The sequence below is a fragment of the Camelus dromedarius genome, chromosome 26 (genome assembly GCF_036321535.1).
Source record: "Camelus dromedarius isolate mCamDro1 chromosome 26, mCamDro1.pat, whole genome shotgun sequence".
In the NCBI taxonomy this organism is placed as follows: Eukaryota; Metazoa; Chordata; class Mammalia; order Artiodactyla; family Camelidae; genus Camelus; species Camelus dromedarius.
Genome location: NC_087461.1, coordinates 8,361,582 through 8,383,072, shown reverse-complemented (window position 1 = coordinate 8,383,072; position 21,491 = coordinate 8,361,582). Strand labels below are relative to the sequence as shown.

General features: G+C 37.2%; 1 pseudogene; it reads left to right on the top strand.

Moving 5' to 3' along the window:
- Positions 1–217: 217 nt before the first annotated feature.
- LOC105101641 (protein kinase C and casein kinase substrate in neurons protein 3-like) lies at positions 218–1,779 on the top strand (annotated as a pseudogene).
- The last annotated feature ends 19,712 nt before the right edge of the window (positions 1,780–21,491 follow it).

Below are 21,491 nucleotides of genomic sequence, written 5' to 3'. Positions count from 1 at the left end.
CAAGATCAATTTTAAGCAGACTGTAAAGAGTGAAGAAATATGCCATAGACTAACCACTAAAATCAAATGTGAAGACATATAACTTACAAGCCAGTTGAGCTCTCTGGCTGCTGGTTCCAGCCACTCTTGCCTTAAGTACTCCCCTCTGTGGACCAGGCCACCGTCCCGTCTTATGCCTTCAAATCCCAGGGCTGTAGGCCGACCAGGAGGGAGAAGAGGTCCTTGGGTGCATCCTGTGACTCAGAACTGAGGATGGGCAGGGCAGGCTGGCAGTGCTCCCTCTCAGGGGCATGCCCCCCACTTCTGGAAAGGCTTCAAGGCAGACTTACAGTGGCGGCTTTGAGAGTTGGACATCCAGATCCCTGAAGTGATCTCTAGGCCCCAGCCCTAATGCGCCACCATTCCGTGCTGCGGGGACACCATGGCTCCAGAGGAAGATGGTGGACGGGAGGGCCTGGAGGGCAGTTTCTGGGAGGCCGGCAACTACCGGAGGACAGTGCAGCGGGGGGAGGGTGGGCATCGGCTGTGCGGGGACCTGGTTAGCTGCTTCCAGGAGCGCGCCCGCATCGAGAAGGCCCATGCCCAGCGGCTGGCCGGCTGGGCCCGCAAGAGGAGGGGCGCGCTGGAGAAGGGCCCCCCAGTATGGCACACTGGAGAAGGCCTGGCACGCCTTCTTCACGGCGGCTGGGCGGCTGGGCGGCTGGGCGCGCAGCACCCGGAGGCGCGGGAGGGGCGGCGGGGGCCGGACGGCGAGCGGGGGCGCGCCTGGCGGCGGCGGGCCTCCCAGCGGCCGGCGCTGCGCGGCTGCCGACAGAGCCGGGCTGCCGAGGATGGTTTCCGGGAGGCCCGGAAGCCCTGGCTAAAGAGGCTGAAGGAGGTGGAGGCTTCCAAGAAGAACTACCTACCATGCAGCCCGGAAGGAGGAGAAGACGGCGCAGACCCCGGAGAGCCACGCGAAGGCGGACCGCGCTGTCTCCCAGGAGCAGCCGCGGCAGCTGCAGGAGCGGGTGCAACGGTGCTCCAAGGAGGCCGAGAGGAGGAGAGCTAGCGGAGCTGCATCGCTATGCCCCGCGCTGCATGGACGACACGGAGCAGGCCTTCGGGGCCTGCCAGGCCGCCGGGCGCCAGCGGCTTCTCTTAAGGATGTGCTGCCTACGTTACACCAGCACCTCGACCTCTCCAGCAGTGAGAGATTCCAAGAACTCCACCGAGCCCTGCATCAGGGCATCCAGGCAGCCAGTGACGAAGAGGATCTGCGCTGGTGGCGCAGCACCCACGGGCCAGGCATGGCTATGAACTGGCCACAGTTTGAGGAGTTGTCCTTGGACACACAGAGGACAATCAGCCAGAAGGAGGGGGGGTGGCCAGAGCCCTGATGAGGTTACTCTGACCAGCATCGTGCCCACAAGAGATGGCGCTGCACCCCCACCCCAGACCCCTGGGTCCCCAGGCGGCGGGCAGGATGAGGAGTGGTAGGATGAGGAGGGTTCCCAGAAGGCTGCCACTGGGGTGCGGGTGCGGGCACTCTATGACTATGCAGGACGGGAAGCTGATGAGCTGAGCTTCCAAGCAGGAGAGGAGCTGCTGAAGATGAGTGGGGAGGATGAGCAGGGCTGGTGCCAGGGCCAGCTGCAGAGCGGCCAGATTGGCCTGTACCCTGTCAACTACGTGGAGTGTGGGGTGGCCTGACCTGTCCCGACAGCCCTTCTACAACGTTTCTCCAACCTGAGTCAGAGCCCAGCTTCTTCTGGACAGCCGGACCTAAGGGCCCTGGACCATCCTTCCACTGCTGCCTCTCTGGCCCTTGAGGAGGGAGAAAGTCCTGGGACCCAGGGAGGGAAGGGGCCTGTGTCTAGGCTGAGGGGAAGACGGAGAGGTCAGGAGGTGACAGAAAGGCTCAGTGGTGCCTGGGCCTTCCTAGGTGTCCTCCAGTCTCGCCAGGAGCTGTGGACCCATGTCCTGGTCTCTGTGTTTTGGGGTTCCTGGGTTGGTCTTGGGGTGAGTGTAGCTCTGGGTTAACAGCGCTGTTTTGTGGCTTGTTCTAGTGTGTATTTAACTTGGGGGAAAAAAAAACCCAAACACTTAAAAAAAAAAAAAGCCAATTGAAATAGAATTATAAAAATACTTAAATAATCTAAAGAATGTGGAAAAGGAAAACAGAGGGATTAAAACAAAATGCTTAATCAGAAAACAAAGAATAAATCTAACAATATCAATAACTACATTATATTAAATAAACACTCCAATGAAAAGAATTATCAGAATGGATATAAAAGATTCACCTACATGCTGTCTACAATAGACAGCTTTGAGTATAGACAAGTTGAAAATAAATGATAGAAAAAAGTATATCATAAAAACATCATAAAATAAAAGAAAATAAAAATAAAATATCAATATCAGATTTAATAGACTTTAGCATAAATTTTATGAGAAGAGATAAGAAAGAATACTCCATCATAATAAAGGGTCAATATATCAGGAAGGCATAAAAATATGTATTTACACCTCATAGTAGAGCTTCAAAATATAAAAAAATTGACAGGAAGGGCAAATAGATTAATGCACATTGTAAGAGATTTTCACATCCCTCTGTCAGCAGTTGATAGAACAACTAATCAAGAAATTGGTTAAGACTTGCAGTTTTATTACCTTAACCTAATTGTTAGTTACAGACCACTATATCCAATATGTGCAGAATACACATCCTTTTCAAATTCAAATGGTATTTTCACCAAGACAGATTATACACTGTAGCATAAGTCTCAAAAATATTTAAAAGATTGAAATAAAAGAATGTATTACACCAAAATGTAATTAAATTAGAAGTCAATAATGGTATGTAGAAAACCCACAAATATTTGGCAATTCAACAACATACTTCTAAATAATCCATGTATCAAGGAGTTAGTCACAAGGGGAATTAGAAAATATGTGAACTGAATAATAAATATCAAAAGAAGTAAAAAAAAAAGAATAAAAAACCAAAAAAGAAAGCCCAAAGAAAATCCTAAATTGAAGAGGAGTAGAGAGGGAAAGAGAGGAGATAAAAATCAAACAGAGGGATTGTTGCTACACATTCTACAGTCATTGAAAGGATAACAGATATTTTTAATTGAAATATAGCTGACATACAATACTATTTAAGGTACAGAGAAATACACTGTTTCCCAGTTTTTAATGGCTATGCTCCATTTACAGTATTATAAAATATTAGCTATATTCTGTGTTGTACAATATATATTTGTAGATTGTTTTACACCTAATAGTTTGTATCTCTTAATCCCCTATCCCCTTATTGCCCCCTCCCTTCCCTCTCTCCACTAATTTGTTTTCTTTATCTGAGTCTGTTTCTCTTTTTTTATTTTGTTATATTCACTAGTTTGTTGCATTTTTGATTCCATATATAAGCAATATCATACAGTATTTGTCTTTCTCTGTCTGACTTATTTCAGTTAGCATAATGCCCTCCAAGTCTATCCATGTTGCTGCAAATGGCAACATTTCATTCTTTTTTATGGCTGAGTAGTATTCCATTGTGTATATATACCAAACCTTCTTTATTCATTCATCTGTTGATGAACACTGAGGTTGCTTCCATATTTAAGCAATTGTAAATAATGCTGCTCTGAACATTGGGATGCAAGTATATATTTGAATTAATGTTTTGGGTTTTTTTAAGATATATACTCAAGAGTAGAATTGTTGGGTCATATGGTAGTTCTATTTTTAGTTTTTTGAGAAACCTCCATACTGTTTTCCACTGTGGCTACAGAAATTTACATTCCCACCAACAGTGCAGAGGGTTTTCCTTTTTCCCGTATTTGTTTGCCAACATTTGTTATTTGTGTTCTTTTTGATGATAGTTATTCTGACAGGTGTGATGAGATAGCTAATTGTGGTTTTAATCTGCATTTCCCTGATGATTAGCGATGTTAAGCATGTTTTTATATTCCTGTTAGCCATCTGCATTTACTCTTTGGAAAAATGTCTATTCAGTTCTTCTGCCCATTTTAAAATCAAATTGTTTGTTTTTAGTGTGTATCTCTTCTTTATAAAAAATCTTTTATTGAAGTATAGTTGATTTACAATGTTTTGGGTGTACAGCAAAGTGACTCAGTTTTATATACACACACACATATTCTTTTTTATATTCTTTTCCATTTTAAGTTATTACAAGATATTGAATATAGTTCCCTGTGCTATATACACTAAGTCTTTGTTATTTATCTATTTTATATATAATAGTGTGTATCTGTTAATCCCAAATCCCTAATTTATCCCTCCCCTCTCGCTTTCCCCTTCAGTAACTATAAGTTTGTTTTCTGTGTCTGAGGTTGTTTGTATTTTGATGTTGAGTTATATGAGCTGGTTTTGGATATTAACTCCTTGCCGGTCACATCCCTTGCAAATATTTTATTCCATTCTGCAGACTGTCTTTTCATTTTGTCAATGGCTTCTATTGCTGTGCAAAAGCTGTTAAGTTTAATTAGGTCCCATTTGATTATTTTGGCTTTTACTTCCTTGCCTTAGGAGACAGATCCAAAAAGATATTGCTATGATTTTTGTCAAAGATTGTTCTGTGTATGTTTTCCTCCAGGAGTTTTATAGTTTCTGGTCTTACATTTAGGCCTTTAATCCATTTTAAGTTTATTTTTGTATATGCTGTCAGAGAACATTCTGATTTCATTCTCTTACATGCTGTTGTCCAGGAATAATTGACTATAAAGAACAACCTTCATCTCAACAAATTTGACATAGTAAAACAAAAAGTGGGTCTCATAAAAATTAAAGGCTTCTATTCATTAAAAATATTCAATAAGATTAATACATATTGCACAGAGTTGGAAAAAAATAACCATAATTCTTACAAAGAATCGGAATATATGACACATAAAAACTGGTGCAAGGAGCTCTCTTTCATTGCTAATGGAAATCAAAATGGTACAGCCACTTTGGAAGACTGTTTAGCAGTTTCTTACAAAACTAAACAGACTTTCACCGTACAATTCAACAATCATACTCCTTGGTATTTACACTAAAGAGTTAAAAACTCATGTTCACACAAAAACCAGCACCTGATGTTTATGGCAGCTTTATTCATAGTTGCCAAACTGTTAGAAATAGCCAAGAGTTCCTTCTGCAGGTGAATGGATAAACTATGGTACATCCAGGCAATGGAATATTATTCACCACTAAAAAGAAATGATCTATCAAGCCTTGAAAATACATGGAGGAAATGAAAATGCGTGATACTAAGTGGAAGAAGTCAATCTGAAAAGGCTACATATCATATGATCCAACCAAATGACACTGAAAAGGCAAAACTCCATTGAGACTAAAAGCATCAGTGGTTTCCAGGGGTTAGCAGGCAGGGAGAGATGAAGAGATGAACGGGCAAAGCACAGAGGATTTTTACAGCAGTGAAACTGTTCTGTATGAGAATATAGTGGTGGAGACATGTTTTTATACATTTGTCCAAATCCAGAGAACATATAACACCAAGAATGAACCCCAATATATAGACTTTGGGTGATAGTGATGTATCCATGTAGGTTCACTGATTGTAACAAATGCAGCCGTCTGGTGTGAGATTTTCATAGTGGACAAGGCTGTGTGTACATCAGGGAAGGGGACATATGGGAAATCCCTGTGATATCTGCTCAATTTTTTGGTGAATCTAAAACTACTCCAAAATTAAAAAAAAAAAAATACAACTAATTCATGAAAGACAAGTAGTCCAATAAAATTGAGACAAAATATGAGCATAAAATTCATAAAAGAAGGTACATTAATAGCCAATAACCCATGCAAAATGGATCAATATTGAGTCATCAGGAAAATTCAAGTTCAGATTACAATGAGGTACCACAACACACCTCACAGAATGATCAAAATGAGAACAGTAAACAGCAAATCAATACTACCTCTTAATCACTCTGCCCCTAGGTTTCATAGACTTCAAACACTGACAGAGTGATGTTGTTAATGTTCTGATAGGTTTTCAAACTTAGCTCTGAAAACTTAACAAGGCATTGACTGCCTGATCAAAAATATTATTCTGGAGCACCGAGAAATTATTTCAAGTGTAAGTTAATCAAAAATTGTATTAATATTCATGAAATCAGGATTTTTGAATGGAATTCAAGCATGACTATTTTTCCACAAGCATTTCAAGCACCTAATGTCTGAAGGCACGATATCTGCTTACTTAAAATTATCTCTAGGGAAATACGCATACTTTAACATTTAATTGTAGTTATAACAGATGCATCACTATTATTAAAAGAAAAAGAAAGAAAAAAATTCAAAGCATTTACCAGACATATCACCGTTGTGATCATAAGATGGAGGAGGTGGACCATTTATCCCATTTCTCTTTGTCCAGCCAAGCTGCAGACTCTGATTTTGTGTCATACCACAGAGCCCATCCTCAAAATCACATCTTTCATAATCTGAGCCTAATGAGAGAAAAAAAAAGTAGCTTTCACAACCCTATTTGGCTTCTTAAGAAATAAGACAATAGTAGGAAAAAACAAAAAACAAAAACAAATGACAAATACAGATTAACATCAAGATGATTTTTCACATTTTAAGTCTACTTTATCAATGCAAAAGCCTTTTTGCATGTAACATTTGAATGGTCCAGTATGGCCCAACAGGAAGAATGCCACAGAAGGTCAGAAAACTGAGGACCCAATACTGGTCTTGTCTCTATTTACTGAAGGCAGCGAGCCGTTTTTTCACTTGTAAAATTACAGCAATGACATCCTGCCCTGTCTCCTTCAAATGATTGCTACGAGGATCTAATGACATAATGTGTGTAAAAATATAACTCTTAGGCACCATAAAATATGAGGGCTTATTATTAAGGGGACATCTTCAAATCCACCTCGATGTTCCAGCCATTCAAGCATATGAGAGTTTCAGATTTGGGCTGACCAATTCAGAGAGGACCCTCTGATGGAAACTCAGCCACCCATGGCTGGGATGGACCCCTGGAATTAAGCATAGCACCTTCCTGTTGAATCTCAATGTTCTTGAAATTCTTGGTGCTTTTACCACAACAAAGGCATTTTCTGGCTCTTTTTTCTTTCTTTCTTTTTTTTCTGGGTATAAGCTATCTAAGAGGTTTGGGAGAAGCAGAAGGACTTAGACACTTGGTTTTTCACAATAACCATCCAGGGAGGACTTTATTCCATTATTCAACATCAGCAAAATGTCACTCTCTAAAAAATAGATTAATTCAACTGCAAATGTACCATACTTGGGTTGTAGTTCTTAGTAACTGTGGAGATTCTCCTTTGACAAGTTTGTTTTTGTCCTAACTGGTTGTATTAGCTACGGTGGGAATAAATGTGCTGTTTAACAGGTAGACAGGGCCTGGCAACCTAGTCACAAAAGCATAATTTTTATTTAATCACATTTTGGGCAATATTATTTAGTAATAGTACATCTGGCACAGGTTCTTGAGATCGTCCATGTGAGCACTGAAAGCTGATTTAGAAATGATGCTTTTAAATGACATTAGCTAAACCTGCTTTATGACCACTGATGGCTTATTTTATTAATTTTAGTCCTGGATTCCTTATTTTGAAATGTTTTACAAAGCAGCTGTGTTCTGTAATATTATTGGGCATCTTAGTTCTGTCCTAGGCATTCCACTGCACTCTATTTATTCCTTACAGCAACCTCACAAAGCAGGCATTTTCCTTACGAAGAAACCTGGATGATGGTGTTGGAGACATTAAGTAACGCCCCTGGGATAAAACAGCTCATAAGTGTAGGGACCAAGATTTGAACCCAGGTGTTTTGGGGGTTTTTTTGACTCCAGAACATGAATTCTTAAAGTTCTGTTCTAATGTCTCATTTTGAATCCACTGACCCATTTTCACCAAAGATCCAGAATTAGAGGTCCATCAGAGTTTCTAGTTAGCCTGAGGAAATGTATTTCCAGGCAGAATTGATGTCATTCTATCTAAAAGCTAAGAAACTTGATTAGTCTATGAGTTGTACCACGGTGAAACTGACAATTGCCTTAAGGCCTTTGAAATATTTAGAACAGTCAGAATATCCCAGTCATTACCTCATGGACCCCTACTGGTCCAGGGAGTCTGGCTGAACAGAAAATGAACTAAATTATATAGTTATTTGTATATAAATGTGTGCGTGTCATTTAACTAGCTATGCATGTACCTGCATAACCATGTATCTGTTTTCAAGGCTCTTTTGGTTCTCAGCAATATTTGCAATCATCTATTTGTGATTACAAAATATTCTAAATTATTCTTATTATATTTCGTGAAATTTATGAAATTTACACACATTCTTACATAGGTGTCAAACAGTTTTTAAATAACAAGAAACCACCTTGCATTACAATTACTTAGTTGAGGTCTGTTTCCAAAGTTCTTTGTTCGCTTTTATACACAAGGATAATGATGATGTATTCTGGAAGTATCAGACCTAGAAAAATAGCTAAATAAAACATTTTTACTTCCGAATAGTCTCAACAAGGGTTCTTTTTGTTACAAAATGAATCTAATGAGCATACATTTTCCAACTAATTCTTATTTTTAAAAAAAGCAATCATGAGCTTCTAATAACTGCTGGCTTATTCAAAAAGGCACCAGAAAATTTTCTAAGTATTCATTTGCTCCCAATAGAGAATTGTATATTTTAAACCATTTGAATGATTTGTCTTGAATCGTGGTTGATTTGCCTTTTAATTTCATAGGCCACACATTTACATTCAAATCTGATAGAACTTGCTGTGCTAAAATCGGCCTCCCTGGAGGTTTCCCTGCTACCACAGTGGTGCTGTAGGCAGGCCATGGAACAATGACGCGTGTTATGCAGAAACTTATCAGTAGAATCCATGTTTCCTGGGCTTTCTGAACTTGTGAAACTCATCATTTTGTTTTCAATTTTGCGATCCCAAAGGTCAGAAATACTGTAGTCAACAAGGGAGAACTGTCTCCATGCTGTGATTTGAGGTTGATTGGAAGCCCCAATTATCTCCTGAATTGGCTTCTTCCATGCCAGATTCTATCATTAAAAATTCACTGCAGTCATTCATAGGTTCAATCATTAACACCTTAATTGGAGAAAAATATTAAGTTATATCCTCAAGTGATAGTTAACATAGGACAAGCTTCTGAGAAAATGGGCAGAGATAGAAGAAAGTTTTAAACATGGTAACGTCACAGAAATTGATTGCAGAACTCAGGATAAACTCAGTAAAGTATGGTAAGGGTCGATCACCACAATATAAAGTTCTTACAAGACAAAGAAAATATAAGAACTAGGGAAAAATCTAAAAAGAGAGAGGTAGAAGTACTAAAAGCAAACTATTTCACAATTTTGCCTGGGCCTAATAATAAGTCATTAATTAATATATTAAACATTAATATATTAATATAATATAATGTTATAATATATTATAACACTATAATATATTATTATTTATTATATAATTACTATTATATACAATATAATATTGATTATGATTAATATGGTTATAATAATTAATATCACAATATAATTATGGTATATATTATTTTAATATAATATTAATAATTAATAATGTACATTTCTTCTCCTCCTGAAAGCTCTGTGAGGCACAGTTATGTCTTTCCTTAATGATAAGTCCTGCTCTTTCCGGAAAACTGAGCCAAAACATACATAACATTTATCATTTTTAAATGTATAGGTTTGTGGTAATAAACACATTCACACTGTTATGCAAGCATCACCATCATCCAACTTCAGAATTTTTCATTTTCCCGAACTGAAACTCTCCCTCCCTCCCTTCAGCCCTTGGCAACCACTGATCTACTTTCTATTTCTGTGAATTTGACCACTCTAGGTACCACATACAAATGGAATCATTGTCCTTTTGTGACTGGCTTAGTTCACTTAGTATAATGTCCTCAAGGTTCATCCATGCTGTAGCATGTGTCAGAATTTCTTCCCTTTTCAAAGCTGAATAATACTCCATTGTATGTATCTGTAACATTTTATTCATTCATTGCTACAGGATACCTGGCTTGTTTCTACCTTTTAGCTTTTGGGAATAATGCTGTTATGAACATGGGTGTACAAATATCTGTTGGAGTCCCTGCTTTCATTTCTTTTTGATATATCTCCAGATTCAAATGTCTGTATCATATGATAATTAATATTTTACAGGATTGCCATGACATTTCCACAGAAACTAAGAGGTTTTACATTCCCATCAACAATGTGCAAATGTTCCAATTGCTCAACATCTTTGCCAACATTTGCCATTTTCTCTGATTTTGTTTATAATAGACATCCCAGTGAGTGGGAGGTGATACCTCATTATGGCCTTGATTTATGTTTTATGAATATTAATGATGTTGAACTTTTCATGTGTTTATTAGACATCTGTATATCTTCTTTGGAGAAATGTTTATTTAGATCCTTTGTGAATTTTTTTATCAGGTTGTTTTTGTTGTTCAGTTGTAAGAGCTCTTTATATATTCTGCATGTCAATGTCTTACACACATGATTTGCAAATATCTTCTTCCATTCCATGGACTGACTTTTCATTCTGACAGTGTCTTTTTTTTTTCTTTTTTTAACATTTTTTATTGATTTATAATCATTTTACAATGTTGTATCAAACTGACTGACAGTGTCTTTTGATACACAAAAGTTATTCATTTTGATGAGCTCTAATTTATCTAGTTTTTCGTATCTTGCCTGTGAGTGCCAAGAAATCATTGCCAAATCCAGTATTGTGAAGATTTTCCCCTGTGTTTCTTTCAAGAGTTTTGTACTTTTAGATCTTACATTTAGGTCTTTAACCCATTCTGAGTTAATTTTATATATACTGTAAGGCCTTGGTCGAAGTTTAATCTTTCTGCATGTAGATAACCAGTTTTTGCAACACTTTGTTGAAAAGACTGTCCTTTCCCCTGTTGAATGATCTTGGCACCCTTGTTAAAAATCATCTGACCATCTAAGAGAGTTTATTTCTAGGCTCTTTAGTGTATTCTGTTGGTCTATATCTCTGTCTTTATGCCATTTCCATAGTCTTTTAATTACTGTAGCTTTGTAATAAATTTTGAAATCAGGAAGTGTGAGGGCTATAACGTGGTTCTTTTTCAAGATTGTTTCACTTGTTTGGGGTCCTTTGGGATTCCATATGCATTCTAGAATGGATTTTACTATTTCTGCAAAAAATATTCTTGGCATTTTGAGGATTACATTGAATCTATAGATTGCTTTGAGTAGTAATGACATGAAAGCAATATTAATTCTTCCAATCCGTGAACATGTGATGTCTTTCATTTATTTATCTTCTTTAATTTCTCTTAGCAACAATTTTTAGTTTTCCACATGTCTTTCATCTCCTTCGTTATGTTTACTCCTAAATATTTTATACTGTTTGATGCTATTGTTAATAGAATTTTTTTCTTAATTTCCTTTTGAGATTATTCATTGTTGGTGTATAGAAGTGCAACAGATTTTGTGTGTTGTTCCTTTTTCCTGCAACTCTGAAGAATTTATTTGTTCTAAAACTTTTTCATGGACTTTCTAGGATGTTGTACATTTAAGATCACATTTTCTGTGAAGAGAGATAATTTTACCTGTTCATTTCCAATTTCCATGACTTTTATTTATTTTTATTTTCTAATTGATTTTGGCAGAGACTTCCAGTATTATATTGACAGAAGTGATAAAAAGAGAGCATTTTGTCTCATTCCAGGTCTTAAAGAAAAAGCTTTTAGTCTGTCACCTGAATATGATGTTAGCAGTGTGTTTCTTGTATACAACCTTTAGCGTGTTAAGGTAATTTTCTTCTATTGCAAGATTGTTAAGTGTTTTTATCTCCTTTTCTTTTTGAGGAAAGCTATGTATTATTTAGTCACAAAAATTTACATATGCATTTTGCTGTTTAGAAAATGATTTCCTTCATGTAGATAATGTATAAAAACATTTTCACAAAGAAGGATCTCCTCTACTATCATTTTAATGTAAAATTTAATGGCCACTTCTTGCAAAGGATGAAGTGAATTCAAAATACTCCAATTAAATGAGAGTAAAATTTAATTATTCTCAGAAGTGAATTTCCATGAAAAGGTGTTATTATTTGGCCTGGCAATTTGAAACCAGTAAGTAGTTTTTATCAGAGAAATGTTTATCTTTCACATTGAATCAATTTTGATATTCCGATTAAGACAAAACCAGGAGAAACCTTAACTCAGAAAGGAATATGTTAGCAACTGGACTTAGAACTTCCATATCTCACACCAGAATTACCCAGTATTACTTAGGTTGGAATTTTGTCATACAGTTGTCTTTAATCTCAAGCCATTGAGCATTATCTTTGGAAAGAATTATGTCATTGATGGTATCTATCTCAATGAGAAAAAGATTTCCAAACCATATTTTAGTTTGGTAAACTTCAAAGAAATTCTCCAAGTGTTTGTAATTGGTAATTTCTGCAGAAACACTGACAGCATGTGGCTTTCATCCTACCTGCAGCGGTTTTCACCCGGTACCATGGATGCTGCACGGCTGTTTACATACAAGTCTCTACTTCAGAGTCACATCCTGGCCAAAAGATCTTATGACTTTTCACTAGTCTTTCTAATGGTGAATTTCAGGTCCTTTAATAGAAAGTTCTCTCTCCTGTAGAGAGAAACCTTCCATCAAGCAAACTAATTCAGGAACAAATGAAGTCCTGTCACTGTTTTTTTCCTTAACAGGCTTTCAATTTCTCTCAAAGTAAGTAAATTTTTTCTACTAAATCCAATCAAGCATTTCAATACATACTCACTTGAAAACCACAATTATTTCTGGGTAGTGCAGAACATTATATTCTATTCTTACTTCTTTGGTTGAAACTTACTTAAAAGCTGTGATTCAGTCTTTGCCTTCATTAATTTGGTAACTTAGACAACACAATGCAAGCCTTCTCTCAGGATTCCTAGCCAAATCTTTAGTGGCAACATGTACACATAGAAAGGATGGTTACCGACAAACAGAAAAGGCATAAAGGATGACAAAGATGGTAGGAATTCTACCTATACATAGATTGGCTTCAGAAGACACTTTCCTTGTGGAAGAAACAGCTGACCATTTGACATCCATTATTAAGTGTCTGATATTTTCAAAGTGAGCTCACAAAATGAATGTCCTTCTTGGATTATGCCAAGTGGCACACTTAAGCCACAAAACATAAACAAAGTGCATCTCAAGATTGAGTAGTTCTATCCAATTCCAAGGAAAAAAGAAATAGTGCAGATGAGAATTCAGCTTGTTGGTAAGCCAGTAATCAATCAGTCTATCTAGTATTTACTGACACTCTGTGCCACGCAGTCTTTTAGAAAATGGGGAGAACCAGGTAAATTTCCTGCCCTAATGTTGCTGTTATTTTGGTTTTTCATGACCTCCCTCAAAATATTAAAGGTACTGTTGGCAGCTCTTAGATGGACAGCATCACTTCATAAAGGCATGACTCCAATGAGTTTACCCTAATTGTTACATGACATCCTTTGTCAAAATCACAATAGAAACCCTCTAAGCTGGGTCAAAATAAAATTCCAAACACTAAGTCCATAAATGCCACTCTGGGCTAATTTAAGAGAACCCCAGTTTTTACTTTTACTCCGTGGTGAAACTGGTTGCTCTCGTATTTTACGCAAAAAAAAAAAAAAAAAAGATTTTTTTAACCTTCATACATAGAAGCAAAAATACTCTAACTGCTGTAAACCTTCAAAAGTTAATAGAAATGAGATCATTAAAAAAAAAAAATTCCAGTGAAGTTTTAGCTTCTCCCTTGTGAGAAAGATTTGCCATCCAGGCAATTTTCAGAATGCACTGAGAGTGCTGCTTTAGTCTGTCACCTTCAGGTTTTCACAGGCAAGAAGCACTGCTACTTTTCTGTAATGTCACTCAGAGATGAAAGGACAGTTTGCCTCTTTTCTTTCACATTTCCATTGCCCATTATGAACAAACACAGTCCACAACTGCGGAACAAGTCTAGACATCAAACTCTATTCAGGAAGATGATTTATGTTACATCACTGTGTACAACAGCACCCCAGTCTTCCAGCAACTGCCGAGAGTGAAAAGTTCCCGACAGCGTTATTTGACATGAAAAGTATTTTATGAAGATTGTTTTCAAAACAGCTGAAGAAATCTAACAGACACATACACACACACCAAAAAAAACCCAGTTCAAGGTGTCTCTGAAGTCCATCCTTTAGAGTAAGATTAAGATCATCTCTCTTACAAGAAAAATATTGGTGGTAGAAAGAGAAAGTTAGCATTAAACAATAAAAGCCCTTATAAATATGTTTATTTGAATTAAAACAAAGTGATAAAATTCTGAACAGTCATGCAAATTAAGTGGGTACTTCTAATTTTTATTTGTTATCCCTCGCTCATTGGAAAATGTTCAAACTCTCCATCAGCAAGTTTCAACAAGGAGTTTGTAAATTCATTTTCTTTGCATACCAAGATATGCATTTTTTTGGTTGAAATACTCCAAGCCTTCTGGAGTTGGTGACTCCAGCATTCTTGACTCCCTAAGGCTTATCTTTTATCCACTCTGGTTTTGCCTCCTCCCATTATTTTTAGGCATATCTCACAGACATTTCATCTTTAACACCAAAACCAGTGTGCAGTTCTGTGGGCTCAGGTTTTATTCCATCTTTGTAAACACTTGTACTGCTCTCCATTTGATCTGATTTTTCTATTCCATTCCATCCTACGGGATTTTTTCTATTCTATTCTCATAGTTCTCTCCTTCGCTGGTTCACCTCAACAGAAGTATTCTGCAGTTTGTGCAAATCAGATCTGAACAAATCTGTTACAGATTTCAGATCTGAAATTACAGTTAATTACAGTTAATTAATTACAGTTAATCCCTGGATAACAGCAAGGCTTAATTTTCATATAATTTTTAGTCAGCCCTCCATATCAGCAGATTCAACCAAGCACAGGCCCCTTCATACTACAATATTTACTCTTGAAAAATACCCATGTATAAGTGGTTTAGGCAGTTCAAACCTGCGTAGTTCAAAGGTCACTGTATTTGGTTGACAATTAGATAAAGATAAATGAACCTGCCTACACCCAAATTTTATGGAAAGGAAACAGTATGAAAGAGATTTAAGTACATATTCTAATATCAGTAACTAATGGGTCATTTTATTTAGAAATATTTAATATATTTTATAATATCCCCTAAGTTTTTTCAGTGTTACAAACAGTAACAAAACTGTCATTATGAAACTAGGTTTCTAAAGTTTCGGGTTATTCACATTTCAAACATGGTAGGATGGAAACTCCTGGTCTGAGTCTCTAGTCACTATTAATTCAAAAGATCTATAGAAACATTAATGCAAATGGTACTAACAGATCTGCCCAATGCAATAAACAAAAAAGATATTTTGCTATTTTTCATTGAGCACTCGATTCAGTGTGCTTCAGTTTTTCCGTGAAATCAGGGTAAATGTCCTGGGACTCCAAACCATGGCACCCATGTAGGTAGAGACTTAGAGTCTGTGAACATTTTCCATGTTTTTGTATAATAAGCCTTATGGACCTAGAAACCAGAATCCTCTTTGGTCATTTTAGGGACTGGAATCCTAGAATGAGAATCTGATCCCTTTTGAAACCAAATTATTTTATCCAACCCAAGAGAAATAAAGATTTCTCTGGGCCTTCCTAGAAGTTAGGACCTGAGTTCCAACTTTCAGAATTAAGAAGACGAATCTTCATAATCTCACTGTTTGCCTCGTCCCCACCAGCAGCCACCGGGGCAGGATCCCCAGGCTGTGACTTGCCAGCTCGACCACAAGTTTGTACGTTCTGGAGAACTCCACAATTATGCCTTTAGTGTCCAGAAGACCTTGAAGATGTTTTCATTACCAGAAAAAACAAAAACAAACAAACAAAAAAACATTATGAGATAGCATGAGGATATGCTACATACAGGTGTCCACTTTTCTTATCAAATGACCTTCCAGGCCATTCAGAGTCCATCTTCAACAGTCCTTTCTCCCTCTGGTCTCCCTTTTCCTTTTCCCTCCATCCTTTAGACCACATGGGTGCTGTGTGTAGTGACTCCCCTCCAGGGTTCTTGCTCCTACTGAACAAACTTGTAGGGACAGCATCACATTCTAACTGTACATCATACGAGCCTGCTTTGGCACTTTCAGAATCTTCAGGGTAGATCCCTTTGGTGACAAATCCTGAAATCTTAATAACTCTTTTTTTTCTTTAATTACTTCCTTGTATATGACCCCTTTCTGACCATTACCTCTAGGAAAGTTAGAGCTGTTATAATTGGAATGTGAAGAGAAACAGACATTGAATTCTGAATTAAAATCTTGCTACGGTGAATAGAATTTTTTGTTGTTTCATAAAAATATGCTTAAAACATTTTGCATCCAATGTAGTGGTAAGATACATATTACACATGAAATCTCATTTTTAATTCTCTTAATGCTTATCTTCAAGTACTTCAACAAACTTTTACAATTCTTTTAAAAGTACTTAACATTTACAATTCTTTTAAAAGTAGTTGACATTTGTCATCCTACTGCAGAAACAATGTTTAATATCATTTGATTAAACACTGTCACCTCTCAGATTTTGAGAATGCACCTTTAAGGTAATTTTCACACATTTCATATATTAATTTAGATTTATATGAAGTAAATACCTTCTGCAAAAATCCTCATTCCAAAAGCCAAAAAAGTTTACAACAGAAGTTAGGTAAAGCTTCAAAACTTTATGATATATTCTATCAAAGCAAAGCATAAAAATAGATTCCTATTTCCTTACAAAAATCCTAGGCCAAATGGAAAAATTCTTAAACAGGACATCAAGGTAGGAGAGAAATTGTCAGAATAATAATATGTTTTTCCCTTTTGAGTCCCAATAAATTTAGCTCTAAAAATAAACATGTGTAACAGTGAACTTGAATACCAACTTCAGGTATGCTAAAGTAACTGAGAACATTTTCGGGCAGTACTCCAGTGGCAGGGATGCACCCACTTCATCGGACGTATCTCAACACCATATCAATGAGTACAGTTTATATAATCTTATGGTTGACTTGGATCTGAATGATAGTAACAAGTGTAATATTATTCCCTTAACTGTTAAGTAAAAATAAAACAGAGTAAAGCCTTCGCACATCAAAGAATTTGGAGCAAATGCTGGAAGAGAAGCTAGACTATTGCTGTCCTTAATAGGATGAGGAATACCAGGCAATTGGGATCCACACAGAAACAGACAATGCAACACTAGACACGTGATTAAAACATACCCACATTCATTTCCCTGGCTCAGGATATCAATAAAGTTCTAACGAAGAGAGATTCTTGTCAACACTAGAATCAAACAGTTGTTACACCTCAGAATTATTTTTTTGCTCCCGATTCATTGTGTTCAATATTGTATGAATATAGAATTTATTCCATTTTGAAGATCTAGTCTTTCTAAACCTAAATCTTTTAAAAATACTGAGTTTAAAAAATGTTCAAAAATTCTGAAAAACAGGTTCATCATGTAAAATGAGAAAATTCTCAAAAAAATTAATAGAATCAGTTGCATCTGAAACTCAACTTCCACTATATGCCAATTTCATTTTAAAAAGTCAACATATTTATCTATTTCTTTAAAGGTCACACCATTTAGCCATTAAAGAGGGTCACAGAATTTTTTTTTTTTTCAAAATGACTTTAGCATCATTATAAGGTTAGCTTTGGGGAAAAAAAAAATCTTGTAAGTTTAGCATCACAGATTTTCAAGAGAGAAATTGCTTGGACATCGATATTCCTTCACAATTGTTTCCCCCTAGTGGGTGCACCAAAGAAACTCACGCTTTAGAACGATTCTCAATTTTATCTACAGGTTACGGTCCACATTTTAAATAAAATACCAAAGTGGAAACTTCTCAGAAATGAAAATGAAAAGTCAAAAGGTGATCTCCCAGTGCTAACATTTAAAATGAAATCTGTTTATTTGGCAGACCTGTTTCTTCACTTTCCTCTAAGGCTGGCATTATTAGAATCTTTCATGCAGCCGAGACCTTTCCCACTCAGCGGCTCTCTCCTTTTTTCACGTTAACCTTTTCCCTGAAGCAGGACCATGCGTGTTATCACAGCAACCGTGCGAAAGGAAGCTTCGTAGCGACTAATAATGGAAGGGACTTTGCACTTCTTGTCAAACTGCGCAGTGGTTCCTCTTTGCTGCTCACCAAAGAACAGCAAGGACTATTCCCCGACAGGCCGGAGAAAGGGCAGTCCATCCACGTGTAGCCTCTCTGGGGAAACTGGACAAATATAAATGAATCCCTGTCTTTGGATGTGTTTTGTATTCGACAATGACTTGTCAGAAAGGGAAAGTGAAAAAACAATCCCTTTCAAAATCACACCAAACAAACAAACAGGAATAAACCTGACCAAGGAGGTGAAAGCCTTGTATTCTGAGAACTATGAACATCAATAAAGAAAACTGAAGATGATTTAAAGTGATGGAAAGATATCCCATGCTCTTGGATTGGAAGAAATAATACAGTTAAAAATCACCATACTACCCAAAGCAATGTACAGATTTAATGGGATCTCTACCAATTGCCCACAATGTTTTCCACAAAGGTGGAACAAATAACCCTAAAATTTATATGGAACCATAAAAGACCCAGAATTGCCAAAGCAATCCTGAAGAAAAAGAACAAATCGTTCCTAACAGCATGATGGCTACCCCAAACTATGGGAAAAACATCATTCACCTGGTTCCTTCTAGAGAGAAGAAATTTTTCAGTAATCACTTGTCTTGTTTTAACATCATAACAACTGAATATGTGAATAAAAGGCCAAAAATAGCAAAATCAAACATGTAGAACCTCATGTAGGAGAAGAAAAGAGTTCTGGAAGCACTGATTAATATTGTATCTGAATATAAAACAGAAAATACGTTTGAGTCAATTGCTCTAAAATGCTAGACTTAGCACCTCCAGATAATTAAGTCAATGTTATTGTACACTCTCTGAAGCTTTTACTAACCCCCCTACCCTCAAATCAAAGGATCCAAGTCAGAGTTGTGCTGTGTACAGTAGGTACCAACTCACTTGGTGGTAGCAGCCTATAAGCAAAAATAAAGTCTTCTCACCCAATCTAAAATTCATTTAAAGTATTTCCAAACTGAATTCCAACTTAAGCTCACAATTTCCATCACTGCATTTTAAAGCTGCAGTAATAAGCTTCTTTTGAATCTTGATTCACTAATATACCATTAAAAGCTTCCTTTCTGCATTTCACTCCTTTATAATCAGTAAAACTTCATTCAAAATGCATTCCATCCAGTTAGAATCTTAGCCATTTGAAGCCATTTCATTACTTTGTGGATCTGTCACTTTATTTAAAAGAATATTTTACTTTCTGATTGACACCAAAAGCATATGAATGGCTTCCGTGCCAGGCCAGGTATCTACATGAACCTCCCTGGGTGGCTCAGCCACCCCTGGATTTGAGGTGGCCAGGACCTGGAGGAAGGAGAAAAATCGAACTTACACTGCCGCTCATCGCTCATGTCACCACACTGATCTGTGAAGTCACACACATTGTCCGGAGGCAAGGAGACCCCATTGTCACACTGAAAGCCTTCCGTTCCTTGCTGAACCCAGACAGAGATGAAAACACAGGAAATCCAAAGGACACAAAAAGCTTCTTTCTTTGGGGAAGCTAACATTCTGGCCAAGTGGAGGAGCACACCTTAGTATGTCTACTAGAGATCAGGCCGTTGTAATGGCTGGGTCCGAAGTTGGAAACATTTTGTTTCTTTTCTCTATTCTTCCAGTTCCAGGTTTGCCTCTTAGGAATGGAAACTATTGGTAACTATCTGCAAGTCTGAGCAAATGGGTCTAAGGCAGTCCATTTACTCTTACAGAGGAGTGTCTTTAGAAAATATTTAACCTGAGCAATTGCACCATCTCTCTACCTAGCTAAGCATGGCTGTTTATTGCCTTATGTATACATCAGGCTTAAACAATTGAAGCCCTTATGATCATGCTATCTCCTGCAATAAAATTTTGAAAGCAAAGGGCAGGCACTTAAATGGAGGGGAAACCACAATAAAGTTATAAGTAACATGAAAATGCTCTATGTTAATTCCTATGCTTACTTAATCATGTTCATGTCACTTTTAACATTATTGTTACTAAAACTTATTCAAATATTTCAGTCCCAGTTATTAGAATTGTTTTTTTGAGAATGAAATGCTTGTCCTCTGTCACTAAACAGAAACTTTGCATTGTTTGTTTAGATAAACTGAGAACCATAGGATTTTAAAAGCTGAAGGGAAATTGGAGATCATTATTTTCCAAATCACATAAATTGGACCCAAGAAAGTTAAGGAATATTTATGAGAAAACACAGTAATTTGGTGTTAGAAACTGGAATTCAAATATACTGTGGCTGAGTGCAGTGTTCCTTCTTCTGTAGGACATGGATTCTCCTGCCAATTCATCTTAATTTGATTTTACAAGTGAAACATATGCTCTCAGGATGCATATTCAGAATGAACAGTATTCTAAAGTTCAGAACATGTGCTTTATAGTATAAATAAAATTCTGTGGTGCTGAATAATTATAGAAATTATATGAAGGTTGAATATCCAAAATATTCCCTTATATTTGATCTCTTAAAGGCATAAATTAAAGTTCTATTCCACTACTTTCTTTTAATTTTGGCAATTTAACAGTCAGAGATGAAGACATCAGAAGACTGCAAGAAGCAATTGGAGAATGTAGAGTAGAAAGAACCATAGATCAAGGACAGAGGATGCATCTCCACATTTAAAGAAGATATAAGGAAAGCAAGATTTTTCACATATCCTAAGAAAAAGACCCAATTAAAAAAAATATCAAGTTCTAAGATATTCAGGATTCAGGATTCTAGGAGGAAGATCCATAATTTGGCCCTAATATTGAAAACAATCTAGCATTTTATTGCTCTGTGAATCATTCCAGTTCAGAAATATTATTACCCTTACCACTCTGCTTTGTAAATAAGTAATCTGTTGCCTACTTCTCTTTGGATGTCTCTTAAATGTTGATTGTCCTTAGAGTTCTATGTTAGTCTTCTCTGCTCAGATCGTACTTTTTCTAGGCTTTCTCTTCATGCTCATGTTTCAGGTATTATCAATTACATTGCTATCTCTCAAATCTATATCTGAAGTCCTGATACGACATGCTATCAAACCTGTATCTTACGTCTCCTTCCTGAGTACACACACACACACACACACACACAACACAACACATAGACAGACTAACTGGCATGTCTATTTGAATCAGAAATGAACCTCATCTTTCTTTCCCCAACCCAGCCAACCAGCCTTTACTCCCATATTCTATATTTCAATGAAGGCATCTTCTTCTGTCCATCTTCCCAAGCCAGGAACCCATATGTTGGTCCTGGACTATTCTCTCACCCACT